The sequence below is a fragment of the Palaemon carinicauda genome, chromosome 19 (assembly GCF_036898095.1).
Source record: "Palaemon carinicauda isolate YSFRI2023 chromosome 19, ASM3689809v2, whole genome shotgun sequence".
Lineage (NCBI taxonomy): Eukaryota > Metazoa > Arthropoda > Malacostraca > Decapoda > Palaemonidae > Palaemon > Palaemon carinicauda.
The window spans coordinates 20,758,846-20,782,946 of NC_090743.1; the positions used below are offsets into that span (position 1 = coordinate 20,758,846).

The window sequence follows — 24,101 nt, forward strand, 5'->3', positions numbered from 1 at the left end:
CAATTTTATCGTATTCCTCTTCCTCTTTTTTTTTTTTTTCAGTTTTTATAGCATATAAATGAAAGATATATTTGAATGTTGTTACTATTCTTAAAATATTTTTTTTTAATTGTTCGTTGCCTTTTATTGTAGTTTATTTTTTTGCTTCCTATCCTCACTGGGCTCTTTTTCCTTGTCGGAGCCCCTGCTTTTTCACCTAGGGATGTAGCTTAACTATTGATAATAATAATAATAATAATAATAATAATAATAATAATAATAATCATCATCATCATATTATACAACGAGCTTGTTTTCTAAGCCAAACCACATATATGTATATAATATGAAAAGCAAAAGGCTAAGAACACTACCCTTAGGAACACCAGATACCACATTCCTATACTCACTATGGGCCCCATCAAAAACAACTCTTTGCGATCTATTACTCAAAAACTCAATAATAATGCTAACTCCTACTCCCAACTGTTTGAGTTTGAAAACAAGCGTCTCATGATTAAAATAGTCAAAGGCAGCACTAAAATCAAGGCCAATCATACGAACTTCTTGACCACAATCAAGGGATTTCTATACAGTATTGGAGATTGTGAGAACGGTATTACATGCTCCAGGATCTTTAAAATGAAAACTACGCAAAAAATATTTACCTTCAGCATACTTGTTTAGACATTTTGCCTAAAGACGTTCAAACGCATTTGATGATATTGGAGTTATGGAAATTTGGCGGTAATCAGATGGGTTAGAGTTAACACAAACACATTACCAATTTTCCAATAAGGTTCTTCTTACAACTTTAAAAGAATGACAGACTACTCAGGAACAAAGAAATCAGCAGAATTTATAGCAAAAAAAAGAAGGGAAAAATACCATTTAATTCTACACCTACATAAGCATCGGTGTCCATCAAGAGTGTTTAAATTTCACGGAACCGAAAAGCTAAACTTGTAAGTTTAGCCTGAAGAAAACAGGAATGAGGAAGATCAAGATTTTCATTACTCTGCTTGCTGTCAAACACATCAGCCAAAAGTGTTGCCTTTTCCTTTGGACAGTGAATGACTGAGCCATCTGGTTTAAGTAAAGAAGGAACTACACCAAAAATTCTGGATTTTAGGGTAGCCCAATACCTATGTTCCTAGGTTGTACCAAAAAAGGTTTTTTATGGTTAATTTGTATTCATTTTTAGTTAAAGCATAAACTAGCGTGAGCAACAGCTCTTATCTGAGAGTATAGTTATTCCAGGTCAAATCTGATCTGTTACCCTTCCAAAGATGATGGGCCACTTGCTTTGCTAAATAAGCAAGTCTACAATAATCCATGAACCAGGGTTTATCTTTCACTCGGTATGTAACATGGGAAAGGACACTCCTATCAGTAATGTTGACTAGATTATCATAACAAAGGTCTGTTGATATTTTATATATATGTCACATGAGTAAGACAAGGACAAGCTGCGCAGTCTTGATTATTAACAAAATTTAGGCATGATCAGATGTAACTGAAGAACCGACTTTACTTATTATAACGTCAGGGAAGTCAGTGTAAACTAAGAACAATCAGTAAGCAGACCTGTGAGTATCTTCACATATGATACACTGACAGCTTGATTCAGAGGCAAAGTCCAAAGCTCTTAAACCGTTACAATCAGTAAGAGAAACAATAAAACACAATACCTTATGGGGAGTGTTGAAATCACTAGCAAGCACAAAAGACGCCTTTATAACATCTAATTGTATCTTGACCATAATAAAAGACAATTAAAGAGAGAATCATCCAAGTCTGGATTTCGGGTGATCCCATACAAATAAAAGTTGTTATGCCTGCCACAAACTTTTATTACCTGAATCTCATGACATCCACGTTCATACCAGGACTTATAAAATGCAGGATACTCGGTCGTAATATACCCTTTCCGTCGGAATAGCATCCCATTTTAAAATTATTTGTTACTTGTACCCTTTAATAAGGAGCGAAAATTCACCATATTTAAAGACAAACTATACAATAATGTTGACATGAACATGTACAGAAATATTTAACAATAATGATACCATATATATATATATATATATATATATATATATATATATATATAATATATATATATAATATATATATATATATAATATATATATATATATATATATATATATATATATATATATATGTGTGTGTGTGTGTGTGTGTGGAGAGTCCTGCATTATTATAAGATTCCTCTTAAATATGTAAATTTGATTAAATTGTTCATGAGCATAGCAAGTGCAAAGTTAATGTTAATGGAGTCTTATAAAATGAATTTCCAGTGAACAGCGGAGTACTCTAAGGGAATGTGTTGTCACCTATGTTGTTTATCCTCCTCATGGATTTTATAATGTGTAGAACAGTCGAAGATGGTAGAGAAGGATTGAACTGGATTGGTAATAGGAATTCAGCAGACCTAGAGTATGCTGGTGCTGTCCTTGTTAGCACAACACCACAGGATTTGCAATGCTTGCTTACCAGAATGCACGAGGTTGGGCTGAAGATAAATAGAATAAAGACAGAGATGATGAGAACGGAGTATGCAATGGAAGATGAAATATCATTGAAAGGATAAAGGATTGATGAGGTAGAATCATTCTAGTATTTAGGAAATATGATCTCCAATAGTCTTTAAAATTAGAGCTTAGTGAAAAACTGAAAAAGGCAAATCAGACAATGGCTAGGTTAAGTAAAATTTGGAAATCAAATCGCCTGAAGTTACATATAGAAATCAGACTATATATCAGCTTAGTGAGATCGGTGTTACTCAATGGACATGAGTTATGGTATGACAATGAAACAATCTCCAATAGATTTAGTAGATTTGAGAACGAAGCCCTCAGAAGGATATTAGGATTTAAATGACAGGACAGGATTAGAAATGAAACTATAAGAGAGATTACTCGAGTGCCATATGTGGACGAGGTAATGATGAGGGGTAGATGGAGATGGTTTGGGCATGCTCTTCGTACTCCCCAAGAGAGATTAGTTCACTAAACGTTCAGCTGGGCTCCACAAGGCACTAGTAGAGTTGGAAGACCCAGGCCTACATGGCTGAGGACTATGAAGCTTGAAGTAAGAGATGATGAATGAAGAAGTATTGAATTAAAAGCTCAAGATAGAGACGACTGGGTAAATCTAACCAGGGCCTTTTGCGTCAATAGGCGTTGGAGGAGATGATAAATGTGTATATATATATATATATATATATATATATATATATATATATATATATGTATATATATATATATACATACATATATATATATATATATATATATATATATATATATATATATATATATATATATATTTATAAAGTGACATATGCATCCCATAGGCTAAAGATAAAATGTCTGATAAAATTCGTAAACATGGCGGAGCCGACACACCATACAAAGCTACCCTCCAGAATAGCCACTTCAACTGAAGGGAGGACAGTAATGATGGTTTGGAAAATGAATACTCATGAGGAAGATAAAGAAACGTAAGAAAAGGGAAACATCTTAATGAACCATTCGTGGTCATTCTAATAAGCCTGCCCAAATATTATTTGAAAAAAACGAGAGGAAGAGAAAACAGATGGAATAGTGTGCCCAAGTGTACCCTCAAGTAAGCAATAGAACTCTAAGCTAGGATAGTGGAAGAGCATGGTACAGAGGCTATGGCACTACCTAAGACTAGAGAACAATAGTTTGATTTTGGAGTGGTCCTCTCTCAGAGTAATTGCTTACCATGGCTGAAAAGTCTCTTCTGCCCTTACAAGTGAAAAGTAGTCAGTGAACAGTTAGAGTACAGTAGTAAAGAAGAATTGTTTGGTTATATTAGTGATGTTGGGTGTACGAGGAAAGAGGAGAATATATAAAGAATAAACCAGACTATTCAATGTATGTGTAGGCAAATGAAAAATGGGCCGTAACCAGAGAGGGATCCAGTGTAGTTCATTCCGACAAGTCAAAGGGCGCAATAACTCTAGCAGTAGTATCTCAACGGGTGGCTGATGCCCAGCCCAACCTCTTATTGGTATTCGAAGCTTCGAACCGAAGGAAACTTGATTTCTAATTTCTCAATGTTTTCTCGTGACCAGATTATGCCTGGATGGCTATTATTCCTTCAGAGAGAGAGAGAGAGAGAGAGAGAGAGAGAGAGAGAGAGACGGGCATTGCTACATCTTTTTCTTATCGCCAGAATCTTGGAGGATTTTAGAATAAAGATTTTAAGTAAATCTTCTTTGTTTTTGTTTCTATTTTTATTTTATTTATAAACTTTGATGTTAAATAAATTATGAAGCAGATCTTATCAAATTAGAGACCTCATCGAGGCAGTCTTCAAGTTACGAGTTTACCTATAACTTTTCTGCATATAACCGGTGATGAAGTATGGGACAGAGGTAGATAGAGAACGCTGGCCAGAAACATCGACCCCACATGAAGGTGGGAAAAGATGTAGACAAAGAAGAAGATAGCACGTTATTGATATATTGTAAAGCCAGAAAGGGCTTTATTAATATTGTTTGGCGTTTTCAATATTGTTAATAAGAATACAGAAGTATTGAATGCAATAGACTATTGACTTCTCGAATACAAGATTAATGAGAATATATAATTATTAAATAATTATTGAACAATTATTTTCAAAGTCATTACCATCATGACGTCAGTTCTCAGAAATCGCTGCTTCCTGTTATGACATAACTCTCTCTCTCTCTCTCTCTCTCTCTCTCTCTCTCTCTCTCTCTCTCTCTCTCTCTCATCACATCACCCCAACCCTCCAGCAATTAAAGTGGATAAGATTAAAAGAAAAGTGTATGTACGATGTTTGTGTTTTTGTTTTTAAAAGTTTGAGAAAAGAATATCCCAACTGGCTATACACATTTCCTACAGTTGGTAATTGTAGGAATGCATTAACCAGACAGAATGAAAATCTATATGTAGACAGCTATCGAACGGATTTGGGTTCACGCTCAATGGCAATAAGGGGCCCAGCTTGCTGGAACAAACTACCTCTGGAAATAAGAAAATGTATAAATGTTAGTTCTGATTTATTCAAAAAGAAACTTAAGCAATATTTGTTAAATTTTACTTGAATGTATATATATCCTAGATTTTTATAATCCAATTATTGTGAATTTTATGTAAATAATTTATATTGTTATGTAACAGAATAACCATTTTATAATGGAATAAAGGTTTTTGACTTTGACTTTGACTCTCTCTCTCTCTCTCTCTCTCTCTCTCTCTCTCTCTCTCTCTCTCTCTCTCTCTCTCTCTCTCTCTCTCTCTCTCTCTGTGCCCTTGGGTGGATGTATCCTCACTTAACAGGTCATAACCTTGAACCGGTGATGTCAAACGAAAAGAAAATGGCGCCACTAGGCTGCTGTCATGAGTTTACACGAAGGCAAATTTTATTCCATATTTCCTTTACATGAAGATTTCATGTCAGTTCACATGAATTTAATTTCCCCTTTCAGTTCCAGTATTTTTTATTAACATGAATTTTTCAGAAAAAAAGATAACCACTATTTGAAAATATACGATTATCTTGAGGCAATTTCATTATGGACTAGCTCGATTTTTTAGAGGTCAAATTATATGTAATTTTGGTTCGTTTTATCCTTCTGTCAGACTTACTTTTTTAGGTATGAAATTGTGTTTAACCAACGGCTAAGAATCGTTTTATTGTTCATTTTGAGAATAATCCAAGACCTCCTCTTTCTGTAGGTTGGGGGTAATCAAACTTCAAACTGAAAGCCATCGTCAGTGTATCGAAATAGGTAGGTATCCAGGGAGCGCATATCTCCGCCAACCCCCTTAGTCCTAAGATCATACTTAAACCGACTCAGAAAAGAGTTGTTGTCCAGATACAAAACGTAATATTGACATATGTGGTTAACTTGGTGGTAGTTGCTAGGCATTACTTATGGGGTAATATCCTTAACATCCAATCGTAAACCGAACCAAAACATAACCTTGGGGAAAATAATGAGGCGGTAGAAGATTTTCAGTGGAAAAATGATGTAACTCAGCAAAACCCTACCATGGCTACCACCCTTCTTCCCACCCTCACAAAAAAGTTACACCTCATGAGCATACAAGTCGGTTGAAGGACGCCTTCTCAAATAGGAAAACCAACATAATTTTGTATTGTTGTGTCACCTGTAAGAGTTTGAAATGACAGAGTAATAATGAACAATATTCATCATGGAGTCAATGCATCTACTACACTGATGTAGCCGGATGGCAGCGAAGTCAAGAATGACATCAGCATAAAGGGTAGGATTATAATATCCCAGTACAAACTCGTGGGAACATAAGACCGACCCGAGCAATTTGGTTTCCCGCTCCCGCCTCTGGGTTGCAGTCCCGAAGGCAAAATTAGTCATTAGCTAGCGATGCGGGGAAGATGATCTGAAATAAGCCGCTTGGCGACCGCCAATACGTGTAAGTAAGAATGTGTTGGAACTTAAAAGGAACTGATGTTAGATTTTAAGAATTCTTTATTTGTAATAGGGCGGTTTTTTTTTTTTTCTTAAGTGTGATTTGAAGTTAAATTGGTTGCTAGATTTGTCTAGTCGAAGTATCGTACCGTGGCACAAGAATGTCAGATTTCTTTTAAGAATATAATTTTTTACCATTTATAAAAACATCATTACTACTAATAGACACAAAGGAGTTCTCAAGCTAATATTTGATCTGTTTATACAACGGCTAGTTTGTATTCTCAATACAATTTCATAGCCATGTGTATCATTTTTTTTTTTTTATCCGAAGGGGGAGGGCTACTGGAAAAATGGCAATTTTGGGTGAAATTTACGCAGATCAATTTTCGCCACCAATGACATGCACATCGAGTGCTCTTGTCGGATGTAAAATTTCAAAGCTCTATCGCATCTAAAAATGGGTGAAAATATTTTTTTTTATTTTTATTTTTCATTTCTTGCATCAAAGAGTATAGAAAATGGGAAAATATGACCTTCGTTATAATATCACTAATTATATATAAGTGAGGGGACCAGGAACCATAAGTAAGGGGACCAGGTACCATAAAGGTACCCCCAAGAATGACAGAAACACAATTTAAGTAGTTGTATTGCTTTATGTTAATTTTTTTTTTTACAAACTTCGTCGGTCAATATTACAAAAGTAAGTTTTCCTATAATTGTTGCACTTCAAAACCCATCTCTTCTTTATATATTGTCAGATTTCTTTCATTTAAAACCAGTAAATTCCTCATTAAATTTTGTTTCAAATGTACAATAAGAAATAGGTAAATTTATGCCTTCTGTTTTTTTAAATAATTTTTACATTTTTGTTGAATATATGTCGTGTGTCTATTCTGCTCCGTTTGGAAAGTTCATTGAAAATCAGTAAATAATTTTTTGTTATATCAAACATTTATATGGTAACTTTTGTAGTTAGTAGGTTGGCCAGGGCACCAGCCGCCCGTTGAGATACTACCGCTAGAGAGTTTTGGGGTCCTTTGACTGGCTAGACTGTACTACATTGGATCCTTCTCTCTGGTTACGGTTCTTTCCCTTTGCCTACACAGATACCGAATAGTCTGGCCTATTCTTCACAGATTCTCCTCTGTCCTCATACACCTGACAACACTGAGATTACCAAACAATTCTTCACCCAAGGGGTTAAATTGCACTGTAATTGTTCAATGGCCACTTTTCTCTTGGTAAGGGTAGAAGAGACTCTTTAGCTATGGTAAGCAGCTCTTCTAGGAAAAGGACACTCCAAACCATTGTTCTCTAGTCTTGGGTAGTGCCATAGCCTCTGTACCATGGTCTTCCACCGTCTTGGATTAGAGTTCTCTTGCTTGAGGGTACACTCAGGCACACTGTTCTATCTAGTTTCTCTTCCTCTTGTTTTCTTAACGTTTTTATTGTTTATATAGGAAATATTCATTTTAATGTTGTTACTGTTCTTAAAATATTTTATTTTTCCTTGTTTCCTTTCCTCAATGGGTTATTTTCCCTGTTGGGGCACCTGAGCTTATAGCATCCTGCTTTTCAAATCAGGGTTATAGCTTAGTATTTAATAATAATAATAATAATTTTGTAGAGAATTTATCTGTGATTGTTTTTATCTTTGATTTTTGCAATTTGGTAAAAAACTGTGCGAGCCTTCAGGTTTTAACCGAGGTCTTTTTTTCAAATCGGAAAATATTGATTAGAAATTGGGGGGGGGATAAATTTAGTTGAAATTTGTGGGAGAAACTCTTCAAAAGGTGTACTATAGAATGCGCACCCTACCATTTTGATTTAGGATTTTTTTTTTTTTTTTTTTTTTTTTTTTTTTTTTTTTTTTTTTTTTTTTTTTTAGTTGCCTCCTATAATAAAAACATCATTACTACTAACAGACACAAAGGGGTTCTTCTCAAGAAGAGTATTAGCTAATATTTGACCTGTTTATACAACGGCAAGTTTGTACTCTATACAATTTCATCTGAAGGAAATACGTAAACTGTGTTGAATTTTACAAAGTCTCTGTCCGTATTCAATTAATATATGTTATCTTAATCGTTTATTTTCTGTAGCTCGAACAACTAAAAAATAAAACATTTAAAAGTATTATGGAATGAATATTAAACCTCACAACTCAACTATTGTTAATAGTACATACAAACACACCCTCAAAATGGATTATCTAAAAATTTAATTCCTTTATATTTCTTTTATCACGCAAAATTACTTTTCGGTAATTTCTTAGATCGATGTTAAAAATGAAGAATTTATTAATAACTTTGGGATTCATATCAAATCGGTAATGTTTTACTTCAACTTGAAAGTTCATTTATTAGATGTTGAAAAATATTTTGCCTTTTTATTTTACACCTAACAATGCAGATGAACTGGAGGAGCCAAATTAGGTGTTTAACAAAATATCAATGGTTTACCAAACATTCTGGCTTAAGAATATTCTTATGAAAACAAAAAATGTATGCCAAACATTCTGGCCTAAGAATGTTTTTTATGAAAGGTTTAAAGGCCGCTCATGAAAGGCAGAGGCAAGGGACAGTGACATTGCCCTATCAAGCAGGACAATGCCCTAAAGACTAACCATATATACATTCATATGATCAGCGCCCAAGCCCCCTTTCGCCCAAGCCCAATTTCCACCCAAGCTAGGACCAAGGAGGGTCAGGCAATGGCTGCAGATGCTCGCAAGAATGGTGAGGTTGCAGCGACCAAAGAAACTAGCATAGAAAAATTTTTTTAACAAATATTCTGGCCTAATCTGTGTTGCAAATGCGTAATTCCAATCTCGTATAGTCACCAAAACTAAATATGTACTTGGATCTGAGTTGTGATATTTCTGTGTCAACGCTACCAATGAAAAAGTTTGTATTTAGGCATAAATACCAGAAAATAACCAGAAATTTGAAATTAGTTCTCTTGCCTCCTTTACAAAATACAGTATATTTATGACTTCGACATATTTGTACATTACACTATAGCAGGACGTAAACTGCAAAACGAATGCGTCCTTTTTCCCCCTTACAGAAATTAAGTTCCTAATGGTATTACTTCTTACTTCCCCTATTGTTGTCCATCATGTGATTACAACAAACTATTCCTTAAGAAAAAAAAAAATATTGATTTTTCCCGTCCTGTCAAACGAAATTCAGCTGTACTCTGTTAGCCACTGCTCTAGATGACCGTAAAAGATTATCGTATTCCTCATTCCATATTTGTATCTTAGTCGAAAGTAGGACAACTACAAAATGCAAACATCAGTTCAGTATGTATACATCCATCCTAGCACATAGAGACGAATATCTCTAATTAATACTTACATAACCGTCCTTGGAGGAGACTATGTTTGAACCCATTTTGGTCTAGTACATCAAGTCAGGCCTACTCAGGTCCGTTTTCACCATTTAGGCCTTTTAGGCAGTAGCCCGGGGGCGACAACTCCACTTGAGGTGGGTGCCCTTTGGAATTACGACAGGCAGGCTTATTTTCAACACCAAACCGCATATCGTACTTATCTAATATGAACATATTGTCACAAGACAAAAAATATTTATATGAGTTAAATTATTTGGTTTTTGTGTAAATCTGTCACTAGCCACTGGACCTGAAGAAAGAGTTGCACCATTAATGTGGAATGTAAACTGCTGTCATTCTTTTACTTCCCAGGTCAAAGCGTGAGGGGATTTGAGGTGGGGCAACCTAGATCTAGGTGACCTAGATAGCAGATGTCACGTAGTAAAAGGCTACCACCTATCTTCAGGAGGAAGCACCTGATCCCCATAGAGACAGGTGCCATAAAAACTTACCCTTGGAAGTAGAATGAGAGGAGTCGGGTGCGGAACATGGCCGCATGCCCTCGTCACCGCTGGGCGATCAGTACGCCCAAACAACACTCCCCTAGGTTGCGATCTTAGGAGTAATATTCGCCTTATACTTATAACGTGAGACAAGTAACATTTGTGCCCCTCCCCCATGCTTTACGTGGATAGAAATTAAGATCGTAATGTTTAGTTAATAAGTCAGATTGGAACTCGAGATAAATTGCTAGTCTACTGATGAAAGAAGATTAATAGTATTTTGCTCGAAGTCCGTTATCCCCGAATGTGTCTGTAATTTACAAGTAATTCATTGTTAAATAACATTAAGATCATTTTAAGATAAACTATTCCAGCAATTTAAAAGTCAGCGAGAGACTTATATTTCTTCCGTTATGTAATTCCCAAGGTTTAAAGTTTTATTTTATTTACTTTAAAGAAGATTTCTGCTCATGTTTCTGTGAAAATGAACTTAGACAATAAATCTTCTTCGATGTAAAAGTCGTCTAATTCACCGCCTCTCACCATTTATTATTTAATTTCCACACACATAGTGACAATATAAAGGGTCAAGTGCTGTACTATAGATACAGCGTAAGATTACATTCAAGTGGTCATCTTCAGCGCACATTAGTAACAACTCTTTGCAACCTATTAGTCAGAAAATTGATAAGAATACTGAGGAACATTCTATCTCCAACTCCAATATGATCACGTTTCAAAACAGTCAAAAAGAGCACTAAGGTAGCGACCAATCATACGAGTGTTTTGACCAGAATCTAAGGACTTCTGTCTTGACTGAAAGCCTTCTCTCTGGTTACGGTTCATTTTCCCCTTGCCTACACATACACCAAATAGTCTGGCCTATTTTTTATAGATTCTCCTCTGTCATACATTTGACAACCTGTGATTACCTAACAAATCTTCTTCACCCAAGGGGTTAAGTACTGCACTGTAATTGTTCAGTGGCCACTTTCCTCTTGGTAAGGTTAGAAGAGACTCTTTAGCTCTGGTAAGCAGCTCTTCTAGGAGAAAGACACTCTAAAATTAAACCATTGTTTTCTAGCCTTGGGTAGTGCCATAGCCTCTGTCTTGGGTTAGAGTTCTCTTTCTTGAGGGTACACTCGGGCACACTATTCTATCTTATTTCTCTTCCTCTTGTTTTGTTAAAGTTTTTATAGTTTATATAGGAAATATTTATCTTAATGTTGTTACTGTTCTTGAAATATTTTACTATTCTTTGAATGTTGTTACTGTTCTTGAAATATTTTACTATTCTTTTGATTCCTTTCCTCACTGGGCTATTTTCCCTGTTGGAGCCCCTAGGATTATAGTATCATGCTTTTCCAACTAGGGTTGTAGCTTAGCAAGTAATAATAATAATAATAATAATAATAATAATAATAATAATAATAATAATAATAATAATTTTAAGAAAGAGTATAGAATATATCAGTTGTAATAATGGGAGGCTATGCTCTTGAATCAGTAATGTTAGCATTTAAGAAAAGTAAATTCTTTGGTAAGAATTGAAGGAGATATCACTAATCACCCCATTAGTACATGTGAAATTGATGATAACCAATTTATTTATCTCTTGTAGGGATTAGCAATGTCAGATAGCTCAGCAGCTCCAAATACTGTATTTTGCACAAGACTCCAGCACCCTCTATCTCACCCACCCACCCATGACTATTGTTATGATTTAACAATGACGCTAAATATTCAAAATGGCTTTATTGAAAAATTTGGTTACACAGAGTATTTTCTTATTCAATTTCGTTATCATCACCTAAAGTATTTTAATAAAATTTTACATTTCAAAGCGTGAATTTTCAATTATTGAATTTGTTTCGTACAAAATGTTGTAATAAAAAGAATTGATGTTTGAATATTTAAGAACCCTGCTAGTTCTATGTTTCCTTAAGATAAACTTGATTTTGGAAAACATACTATTACGGCTATATTTGCCTATTTTGGGTATTTTCCTTTGTATAAATCGCCTTACCAAACTGAAACTATTGTTCTCGCGTAATCTAAAATAGGTTTTACAGTACACAAGACTTGCCCACAGTGTGTAACAATCAGAATAGATCTTATCAGAATTAGACGTGAATTAAACTAAAGAGGTAAATATCTCCTTCCTTCGTATGTTCTTGATCATGTGCATTTCTCTATACAATATATATATATATATATATATATATATATATATATATATATATATATATATATATATATATATATATATATATATAACTATTCTAAAAGAGATAGATTGGCAGAGAAACAATCATTTTGAAAAAAATTATTATTATTATTACTTGCCAAGCTACAACTCTAGTTGGAAAAGCAGGATGCTATAAGCCAAGGGGTTCCAACAGGGAAAATAGCCCAGTAAGGAAAGGAAACCAGGAAATAATAGAAGAAATTAAAAGAAAATATTTTAAGAAGAGTAACAACACTAAAATAGATATTTCATATATAAACTATAAAAAAACTTTAGGAAAATAAGAGGAAGAAAAATAGATGAAATAGTGTGCCCGAGTGTACACTCTAGCCCAAGACAGTGGAAGACCATGGTACAGAGACTAGAGAACAATGGTTTGAATTTTTAGCGTCCTTCTCCTAGAAGAGCTGTTTACCATAGATAAAGGGTCTCTTCTACTCTTGCCAAGAAGAAAGTAGCCACTGAACAATTACAGTGCAGTGGTTACCCTCTTGAGAGAAGAACTGTGTTGTCAGGTGTATGAGGACAGAGGAACATATGTAAAGAATAGGGCAGACTATGTGTAGACAATGAGAAAATGAACCGTAACCAGAGAGAAGGATCCAGTGTAGTACTATTTAACCAGTAGAAAGACCCAATAACCCAATAGCGTTAGTATCTCAATAGGTAGCTGGTGCCCAAGCCAACCTACTACCTGATGAGCAGGTCATAGTAAAACAAGTAGGATATATATTTAATGCGACCCAAATATCTATTGAACAATTTGAAATTTCGAAACTTTTTCGTTCGAAGAAATAATTCGGCATTCTAAAAATGAACAAAAAATTCGATACAAGCGTGTTGCATTAAAGCCAAAAGGACTATTTCAGCTATATTTTTTCCTTTGAATTATTCAAACCAAATCGATCAGTTCATAATTCCAAGGAAAATTAATGTTATTATTTACTTTCTTTTTGGGGGACCATGACTAAATATTTAGCATAATATGACAGTAGTAGATCCATAAGAAATATGGAGATCTGTAAGTACTTTGATTTTTCATATATAATAATATTTCTACAACAATGGATGAGTGTAAAATGGATGTATATTCAATATGACTTTTTTGTTTTTGAGTAATTCAGCATTCCGTTTTGTTGTATTACTAGATACAGTAGTTTTATATTACAGTGAATTTAATTTTTAACATATGCTTGATTTTATACATTCTTTTGAACACTAATATAAATGGTTATAGAAATGCCATTGAATAATTCGTTACGCTCATCACCAGAGGCATTTATCAAACATTTTTTTTATTATATTTCAGCTACATACGGTATTTATTGTAGGGATTTAATTATTTCACTATGACCAACTACAGTCTACTAATTATGAAGTTATAATTACCTGTTACGTCAAAGGATTGCAATGAATAACAAATGTATAATATAAATTTGCTTTTCCACATTCTTTTGCCACATATCTCGCTGAGCTTCAATCCTCAATCGCCCTATGGATTATGATTGAAATTAGTGTGAGAGTGTTATGAAAGGTCTGTGGTAATAAGTAATAGAAGAGAGAGAAGGGGCAAACCTATGTAGGATTCCGGTAATATTAACATTATATCAAGTAATTATAAACTATGTACACATTTCATGTAATTAAAGAAACAGTGGATGCAAAGAATTATATATTAATTGATATGTTTGCTGTTTTTTTTATTGTTTGTCTATGAATTGTGTAAAAAAAAAATTCCGACTTATTTAGATATTCTAAGACTTGCGGGTGGAACAAAGATAGGTGATGGAATTACCTAAGCTTAGAGGCAGCCGACATTGTAAATACTGCCCTGCACTTACGTCTGTATCCATGGAAGCGAATACCACCAGCCATTGCACATGTAATATAGCACCTGTTGGTATTTATCATTACTTAAGTATAGTGCGACAATCGACAATTATCAATAGGATATGATTCTAAACGTTACTATCAGTCCCACAACAGATCATGAGAGTTTTTTTGCGAAATCGTTTTCACCTATCACAGAATTATCATGTAAAGGCAAATATACTCATTATCGTATATCATACCAGCCCTCATATTAAGGTACATAATACGATTGGCAACTCTGATCTTCACGCTGTTTTCCTCATGGTCAGTGACATCATGTCGTGATAACATGGTTACCTCTTGAAAAAAAATAAAAAATAAAAACACTTGTAAGCTCTAAGGGTTTTTACTGTATATCCTCCAAGGGGCTAGGTAGATTCAACGCTCTTGACAAACACACAAAATTACATGGTTACAGTCGACACAGGCCTTATTGGCTTTCCGAGAATTTGAAGGTCATTCGCTACGTTGCCTTCCTGTAAATCTCCCTCATACATTGTTCGATATAGAATTTCGATACTGGTTGTAAAATACGAGACTACTCAGCTCTCGTGGACTTCAGTTTCGAAAACCTCTTGCTATACTTGGGGTTTCAAATATTCCGTGACTTCAAAACCGATGTTTATTTTGAAAGGTGGCATTTCTTGTTTTCCTGTCAAATGTAATAAATCGTCTGTCAAGGTTATCCAAAAGACCCTGAAGTAATGACCGCCACAGGCTTAATCCCCATGGTCATGGTCATCTTCGTATCTGAAACTTTCAAGGAAATCTGCTGTGATCACTAGCAGCCCCAGGCTAAGGAAATAGCCAATAAGTACTGATATATTTCACAAATGATATATGAATCAGAACTGCTGTCATTAATGGGTAGCAGTCAATAAGATTGTGATTTTTAAGTAATTCAATAATATGGATTTGACAATAAACAAATTATGCAGTATGTAAAAATGTAAACGATAAACTGATGTAGGTCCTGTAGTGAGTAGGGTTCCCCTGCGTGATAGGACCAGGAAAGCAGTCCTTAAATAAAAGTAAATAAAGTAATACGACGAACTGCTGCACCACTAAATTTATCTGAAAGGACAATTAATCGAATCTGTAAAGGAGGAATAAGGTTGGGAGAATCTGGCAAGATTAACTTTAAGAAAACAAAATATAGGAAAGATATCCTGTTGCGTCTTCTAGAAGACTTTTTATTGCATGATATGTAAGTTTTGAGAGGATGTGGGTCCAATTCCTTCATATACATAGATGAAACCCCAGTTGATAAAAATTACCTTCTTCAAAAATCTCACCAAATCAGAAAAAATACATGAGTTAACCCTTTAATAGGAAAGGGTAGTCGATAAGTTATTTATGTTCAAAGGAAAGTTTCATTGTAAATATCACATTAATTTTTCAAAACATTTTTTATGGTGCTAATCATGATAAATCATATATTTTAGGAATGGTTTACTCAGTAACTATCGCCTAATACCATCATCAATAGTTATTATCCTGATGAATGCTTCATGCCATTTAATCCTATAGTCCATTTCTTTTAGCGATGCATATTTGCACCGACTCGCAGCGGTGCCCTTTTAGCTCGGAAAAGTTTCCGGATCGCTGATTGGTTGGACAAGATAATTTTAACCAATCAGCGATCAGGATAATTCCCCCCCCCCCCCCCGCCCACTGTAATATCAGATATAAAGGCTTTTATTAGAGGATGGCTCAGAGAAAAGGAGTCAACCTACTTGAAGACATGATTTAATCAGAACTTCCACTGCAAGCAATATCCTAAATCAATCGAAGTGATACAGAGCCAAGTTGAACAATATGAAGCTGAGCGGAATCCCTTTGAAATGACAGATTTATAAACCCTAGTGATGGAAGCTTTAGACAAAGTAACAGGAGAATATCGAGAAAATCGTATCCAGCATGCCAATAGACTGCAAAAGAAGGGACTAATGGTAATCTTTTAGACTCGTCCATAATTGAATTCAATTCTTTTGACGAAAATTAATAGAATATATAGATGGAGAAAGCTGGCCAGAAACATCGACCCCACATAAAAGTGGGAAAAGATGCAGACAAAGAAGAAGAAGAAGTGATATTATGTTTATGTTTTTATATACAATTTAACCAGTGTATCTTACTTTACTATAGGTATCCTATTCTCATGAAGGAAGAATATGTTAAGGTAACGAGATAATCAAACGAATATTGTACTAATCTTATTTTCTCTCCAATTGAGTTGAGGATTGAAAAAAAAAGGTCCTAAATGCATCATATGTAGCATACCTACTTTACAATATATATATATATGTGTGTGTCTGTATTACATTTGTAGAAAAATAGGTATATGCATATGTTTGAATATATTTATGTACAAGCGCACGTACGCACGCGCATACACACACACACACACACACATATATATATATATATATATATATATATATATATATATATATATATATATATATATATATATATATATATATATATATATATATATATATATATATATATATATATATATATATATATATATATATATATATATATATATATATATATATATATATATATACAGTATGTGTGTGTGTGTGTGTGTGTGTGTGTGTGTGTGTGTGTACAGATATTCATAACACATGTAAGGTGTACGCAATTGATTGTCAAGCTAAAGGTAAAGCAAAGACTTGCAAGCTGCTGTTTGACATTGTCATTAGTGTGGCCTTGAGGAATTGATGGGGAGGATGTAAACAAGTGTGGATTAAAATTCCTCAAGAGATTAAAGGCGTGAGTTGTGTTCCGAAGACTTGGAAACGTTGCGTAATGAACCAAAGTGAAAATAAGTATTGACTATTCTATATTGCCATGGTCCCTTCTCCACTCTAGTGGACATGAGGAAACAAGACTATGGCTGTTGATGTGTAAGTGGGTAGACCTATGTACAGGAGTCCCTGGTACACCTCGCTCAGAAGTCCACCCTGTTACACGATCAATATTATTGACTATTACTTTGCATTACATGCCCCCCCCCCCAAAAAAAAAAAAAAAAAAAAAAAAAACGCCCTATATTGCTCAATATTGGCAGTCGTGTGAAGGAATTGTGAGAGACAGCAAGACGGATATTGGTGGTACTTTACTCTGAATTGCAATAGCCTACTGCACAAAATGAAATAAAATAGACTTAGCTAATTGAAGTAAACTCAGCTAATTGAGTTATTTGCTAGTGAATAAAATCACACTTCAAATGATTAGCAAGAGAAAATTCCGTTGTCTTACTTAGAGGAGAGTTAGATAGATAGATTGATAATAGATTTTAAAGCAGAAATGATAGATATATAGATAGATTTTGAATTATGTATCGATAAATATATAATATCTGATTGTGCTTGTAGGCTGTAAATGTGTTTCTTGATCGATTAAAAACTGCATCCTATCTAAATACCATAAATTTGGTCCCTAAGGTCATCTGAACCAGCCCCAGATTTCTGTGAACTGTCAATTTTCGATAATTACCCTCTTAAAGTTTGTTCGGAGTGAACTTATTGTCTTTATTTACATCATCTCATGTTCTGGATATTTCTTATTAGATTTTTTCAAGAGCACTTAATACACATTTTCCTATTTTCTTGTCTCTGTATTCTTTGCTTTTCACTTTCCACAGTACTGGTATATCTCTGTACAGTCGCTTGAATTCCACTAGAAATGGTCGATCATCTTTGTGGCCAGCCATGTCGAGGGTCTGGAGGCAGGAATGACAGGAAGCGCACAGGATATTATGCAATATCACCCTCAGTCCCTACATATTCAATATATTCGTAATGTACTATAAAATATCAAACTCTTTTTGATATCTCAAGTAAATTGTGCTATTCTTTAATACCACCCTTTTCTATCAATAATATTGTTCAATACGGAATATCGCGCAATATTATTGATCGTGTAGGGTCAAAGGAAAGTGTCCTGACACTTAAATTTCCAAGAGTAATTTTTATGGATATAGGTAAACATTATTTCTCATATGAATTTTTTTTTTATTAAACTCTTTCAGGCAAAATTAAAAATAGCCCAATTCATATATATATATATATATATATATATATATATATATATATATATATATATATATATATATATATATATATATATATATATATATATATATATATATATATATATATATTAGAGGCCATAACAGATATTGACCGGTTTGTTCAATAGTCATTTCAGTCAACGCCTCATTCTATTCGGCTTTTAAAAGGTCCCATTGTGACCCCATGAAACTTTGAAATTTAATCAAAACAGCATATGAAGGATGAAAGGTGAGGGGATTAGGCAAAGTGTACAAGAGCTGTGTTTGCCAAACATGCCTGCTGCTCCATTGGTGATTTTTTGCAAAGATTCTTTCGAATTAAGGAAGAATAATAAAATGTAGAGACGCACCAACTCAGCTCCGAGTCCAAATCTAGAGAGATTTGTCCAAAAGAGGATCCAATTCAGAATTTTGACTAAGAAAAAAATTATTTTTCACCTTTATCCATTTGTATATGTAATTTGAAGCTATGGCAACAGTTTTTGTACCCACATCATGTAAGCACTGCAGGTGATGTATGTTACAAACTGTGAATAAAGTTAGTCTAACAACCTCTCTCCCTCTCTCTCTCTCTCTCTCTCTCTCTCTCTCTCTCTCTCTCTCTCTCTCTCTCTCTCTCTCTCTCTCTCTCTCTTATTGTCTTGAAAACCGTACAACTCTGTCTCTGTATATATATATATATATATATATATATATATATATATATATATATATATATATATATATATATATATATATATATATATATATATATATATATATATATATATATATATATATATATATATATATATATATATATATATATATATATATATATATATATATATATATATATATATATATATATATATATATATCGGTATACACTTGGAAAATAAATTATATAATTACATGGTTTCGTCCCAGAAAGTGTAGTAGTAGGAATGGTACAAAGATGTCCTCATGTTGAGTCAAGTAAGACTTTAAAAAATGAAAGCGACATTATAACGGCCCGCAGAAGGAAAGGTCATAAAAAGCCTAAAGGTTACAGAATTTGTATAGGCCTAAGAAAAATTTCCTCCATAACGTGGGCGCTGAGTTCTAGTGCGTTTGCCTTTAAATAGTCGAATGGTTTCAAACCGGATATTCCTTTAATGTGAGTTCGTTTTGAAAGCAGCTTCAACAGGAAACACCACAGAATAATTTTTTTATTTTTTAAGTGGGAAATCTAGAGATTCTGTTAACAATTACAAGCTTAATAGGCCTACAGCGGGAATATTATATTTTTAAAACCAATTTTCCATACTATATTTATATTATTAATAAAAGCATTCTACATATACAGGTATGAATATAAACCATATGCCTACATTTTCAGCGTGATATCAATGCATAGGTACAGTATATTAGGGTATCTATATTTTATGTTTATGAATATCGTCAAGGTTGTCTTGTAGCTTCACAGTGTTAAACGATAGAGGTTTATAGACATCCACAGTGAAGTTGGAATGCCGTTTTGATTATTAAAATAACGTTATGAAGAATAGATCTAGTCTAAAGCCATTACAAATATAGCGAAAATGTGGAAAACTCGAAGTATTTTTAATTTTATAGAAAACAATACGCGTCCTTACAAGTTTTAAGAAGTAATTTTATTAAATAGGATACAATATGTATCGTTACAATTATTGGGCAATCCCGCGGTGTTGCACTAAACTCTCTCAAACCAGTTTTATGTTTAGCACGATTTTGTTTGGTCCATGAAAAGTTCGTAGCTTGCTCAAGTATTTGTATTCCTATTTTTAAACTCAAGTTATATACTTCATTGCAATAAAAAAAAACAGAAGGAATGCTACGTGAACAGTTGTACTTATCAAACAATGTTCAAAAGATCATAGTACTGTAAAGTTAATCTCTCAATAATTTTACTTTAAGGGTTGATTTCTTGGTCTTACCAAGCGGTAACCCTTGGCCCTTTAAGACCTACAAGATTTGTTTGTCGTAGCCTATACATTCGCATGTATTTAGAATATTACACATCGTATTCCGCGTTAATTTTAAAACCACACTACAAGAAGCACTTGAAAACTCAGAAAATCTTCAGTTTCTTCTTGAAATCCTTATTAATATCTTCAGTCCTGATGTCTAGTGTGAGCATGTTATATTGTCTTGGGACTGCATATTATGAAATCTCTAGAACCTACAATAGACATACATCTTGGTTCCTGTAACTTGGAACCATCTGTAACTATTATCGTGTTGACACGATTTGCTTGCTGCACGATATTTCGGAGTTTGGACGTCGGACCGGTTCTGATAACTTGATGACTCATTGTACTGTATATATTGCAAACTCTGTTTATTATTTTTTTTTCCATTCTTGGAAAAACTACAGAAAATTTCTTTCCACGGGCGTACTATATTACTATGCAACTCCCTTAGTGCGCTTTAAAGCATAATGCTGCTTTTTTTGTTCTTCCTTTTTTTTATTATTTGGCGAAGTGGATATCGACTGCGTTTCATTTCATTTAATCTATAAATACGATAGAGGAAACTCAGGAAAGGTAGGGACAGGATAGGAAATGTCCATAAGGAACAAATCGGTCAAGCAAAGTTTTGTTATATCGTCTCTAGATGGCAGCAGCCGCAGCACAGGACGGGAGAGAAATTCAAGCAACACTATTATGGTTCCAACTGATCGTGCCGCTGCATTAATTCCACTAGTTTCCGGCATGAAAGACAGGTGAAATTTAGATATTCATAGTCATATTTGCATTTAGATAAGTAACAATGCTCATGAAATATTAATTTTATGCATGCGAAAATAACATAGCGCCTTTTGACATATCGTGGAATCAGCCATTTTGGATTGTAATCCGTGTCAGCATGTAACTACGACCTGCAATCGTATTGCAAATAACACCAAAATATCGATGGGGCTTGATCAACCAAATATTCAATAACTAAAATAGCTCGGATTCCCCTTGATGCCAGTCTTATAACGTAGGCCTAGAATGTTTTTACACTGCAGGGGAAACTCTTGTGCAATCAAATGATTAGGCCTGCGGATTTTATGATTAACCAAGTTGATCATTTTGGTAACATTTTGTTTTCAAAATAACTGCAAATTAATTTTTTTTTTTCATGCCTACCCACCAGAATTTGTACTAAAATTGGTATTTAATTAACAATGGTCGTATGGTATTATTACGATTTTTTTCCTGTAAAAATATCAATTCACAAAAATGGGCTCAAATTATCGCACAAAGTTGCTTGCTCTCGCGAAGTGTAAAATCTTATGCTTATTACCTTGTTGGCAGTTAATTTTGCATTTCGTCAAGTATTTTGCATGAAGGTCGTGTAATCATATCGTTAAAAGTGGCGCGTAGGAAATTGATCTATGAATGCATATTGCGTTTGGACTTTTGATATAAAGTTTGATTTATTAATTCGACCATTCTGCTCGTTGGAGAATGGTAGTTTAGCCTACATGACAATTTTATAGAAGTTGAAAAGACGGCTATAGTTTTAATATTCATTCTTAGAATACACGTTATAACACCCTAACATATAATTGAAATGTGGTTTCGTCTACCAGGTTTATTAGGTAATGATAGTCTTGTCAGTAGACCCCTGAACAAATTTTTATCTCCGAAGTTTAAAGCATGCGTCTTTCTACAACCCGCCATAGACCATATATTGTTCATATGTGAGATATTTTAGGGCAAACTGGATTTTTTTGCATTAAAAAATATAAATTTTAGGCCTATGTAAAATAAGTACAAATCCTTGAGTGCCGTATACAGTATTTAAAGACCGAGTTCATATGATGAGTGCCTCTTCGCCAAGTATTTTCAAAATTAATTGTGAAAGACTGAAACGTTTAGAACTCATATCAGATGAACTCAAACAAATGGTTGCTATACCTTTTATAAGCTGTAAAACATCGGAATCCCTATATTCCATCTTTTGGCGAGAGAAGTATCCGAGTCGACAGTTGCATTTGAATATCCTAATAAAATGTCATACTAGCCTTATTAGTTTGTTGTTAAATTTGCAGTGTAAGGAGATTATATGATGATAAAAGTTTTTTTTTTTTTTTTTTTTTTTTTTTTCCTTTGAGCTGATAGGACAGTTGGGTGAAAGAAGAATGAGGGCAGTTAGCTAGTTAACCATGGAATGGAATAGTTAGGAAAATTAAGTATTAGTAAGAGTAGTGTAAGCGTGGTTTAACCACAATTTTATTTATATAAAGGTACTTTTTTCATAAAAGTTTAAGATAAACAAACTGTTCGAGATAATAGTTATAGATAGATAAATCGGATTAAATATACAAGAAGTTATTTGTAAGCATATCATCAAGGGTTTACTAAAGATACTTGATATTATCTTATGGATATGGGTACTATAAATGGATGTGGAATGCAAATCTATGGGAATAGTTGCATACAGATAATCTGGTGACCTCAACAGAAACTCAAAGAAGAATTGCAAGAAATGAAAGTGAATAGCAAGAATCTCTAGAATTAGGTAGTGTAAAACTGAGGTTACAATGACCAGCAAGGAAAGAATATGATAATAGAAATAGAAGAGGCGTCGATTTGAATTGGGTAGAAAATTTCAATTACTTGGGAAGGTATATCATTAGTGTGGCTCTTCCAGGTTTATGACTTAGTCTAGGATGTACCAGTGGATGCATCCATGTGTTTATTAACCTCTGGTGAGGTGGAATAGCGTGTTTGTAATAACGAGATCGTGCCAAGTGCGTAAGGAGAGTATCCTGACTTCATTAGCGTTCATAATACCTATGCCATGATGATCTATGGCACTTCCTCTTGCAGCGTTGATTTTTACAAACCGGGCATTGAACTCTTCCAGCAGGACTACCTTGTCACTTTAGTTGATGTTTTGTAGCACTGCATCAAGGGCTCAGTAGAAGTTATCTTTAGTGGTTTTGTCAGCATTCAATCTTGAGACATAAGCATAGATGAGTGGCAAGAAACGTCCATAAGACGGTCCATTTGTCTGTTGTTATATACCTGGTCATAAGTTTTTCATTGATGCCTGTAGGATTTTCAGGTATGTTTGTGAGTAATTTGGTCTTTACTGCAAAACCCACACTATGAACCCAAGGATAATAATATGGTAAGACATTCCAGAAAGTTTAACCCTCACCGACTCCTGTAAGAAAGTCTACCGGCGCATGCCTATATTTTATCTAAGAAGCCCCTTAGGAATTATTGCAGTTCTCATTGGTAGTCTTATAGTTTCATCAGTAGTTTTATCTTGGAGTGTCCTTACATCTGCTGGAATGTTCGATGTTTGGCATTTTGATCAAGTATACAATGTTTGGGCCAACTTTTCTAGGTTCCTCCTTTAATAGGGCAACTCAGTTGCACATTCCACTGCTGAAAACCATTATTACTCAAAAAATTTCCCCCCGCTCGCAAGCAACTGAATCCAACATGCATCGTCATGGAGGCGTTGCTTAGGCTAAGTATTGCTACTCCTAATGTGGACCTGCTCCTATAGTTAGCTCTATAGGAGTCAAGTTTGACTCATTGGGCTGGTAAATCTCCAACCCTTTAATAAAAATCCTACTGTCCTGTCCCA

The 24,101-nt window shown here is 34.2% G+C and overlaps 1 protein-coding gene across 3 annotated transcripts in view; it reads left to right on the plus strand.

The window, feature by feature from the left end:
• LOC137658506 (uncharacterized) overlaps positions 1-24,101 on the plus strand; it is a 329,004-nt gene that overhangs the window by 221,097 nt on the left and 83,806 nt on the right. The window contains exon 1 of one of the 3 annotated variants that reach the window (XM_068393276.1): positions 21,126-21,231. The exons of the other annotated variants lie outside the window; for them this stretch is intronic. The gene's annotated coding sequence lies outside the window, so the exon portion shown is untranslated. Of the gene's footprint in view, positions 1-21,125; positions 21,232-24,101 lie in introns of those variants that run through there. 3 annotated transcript variants of the gene reach the window in all.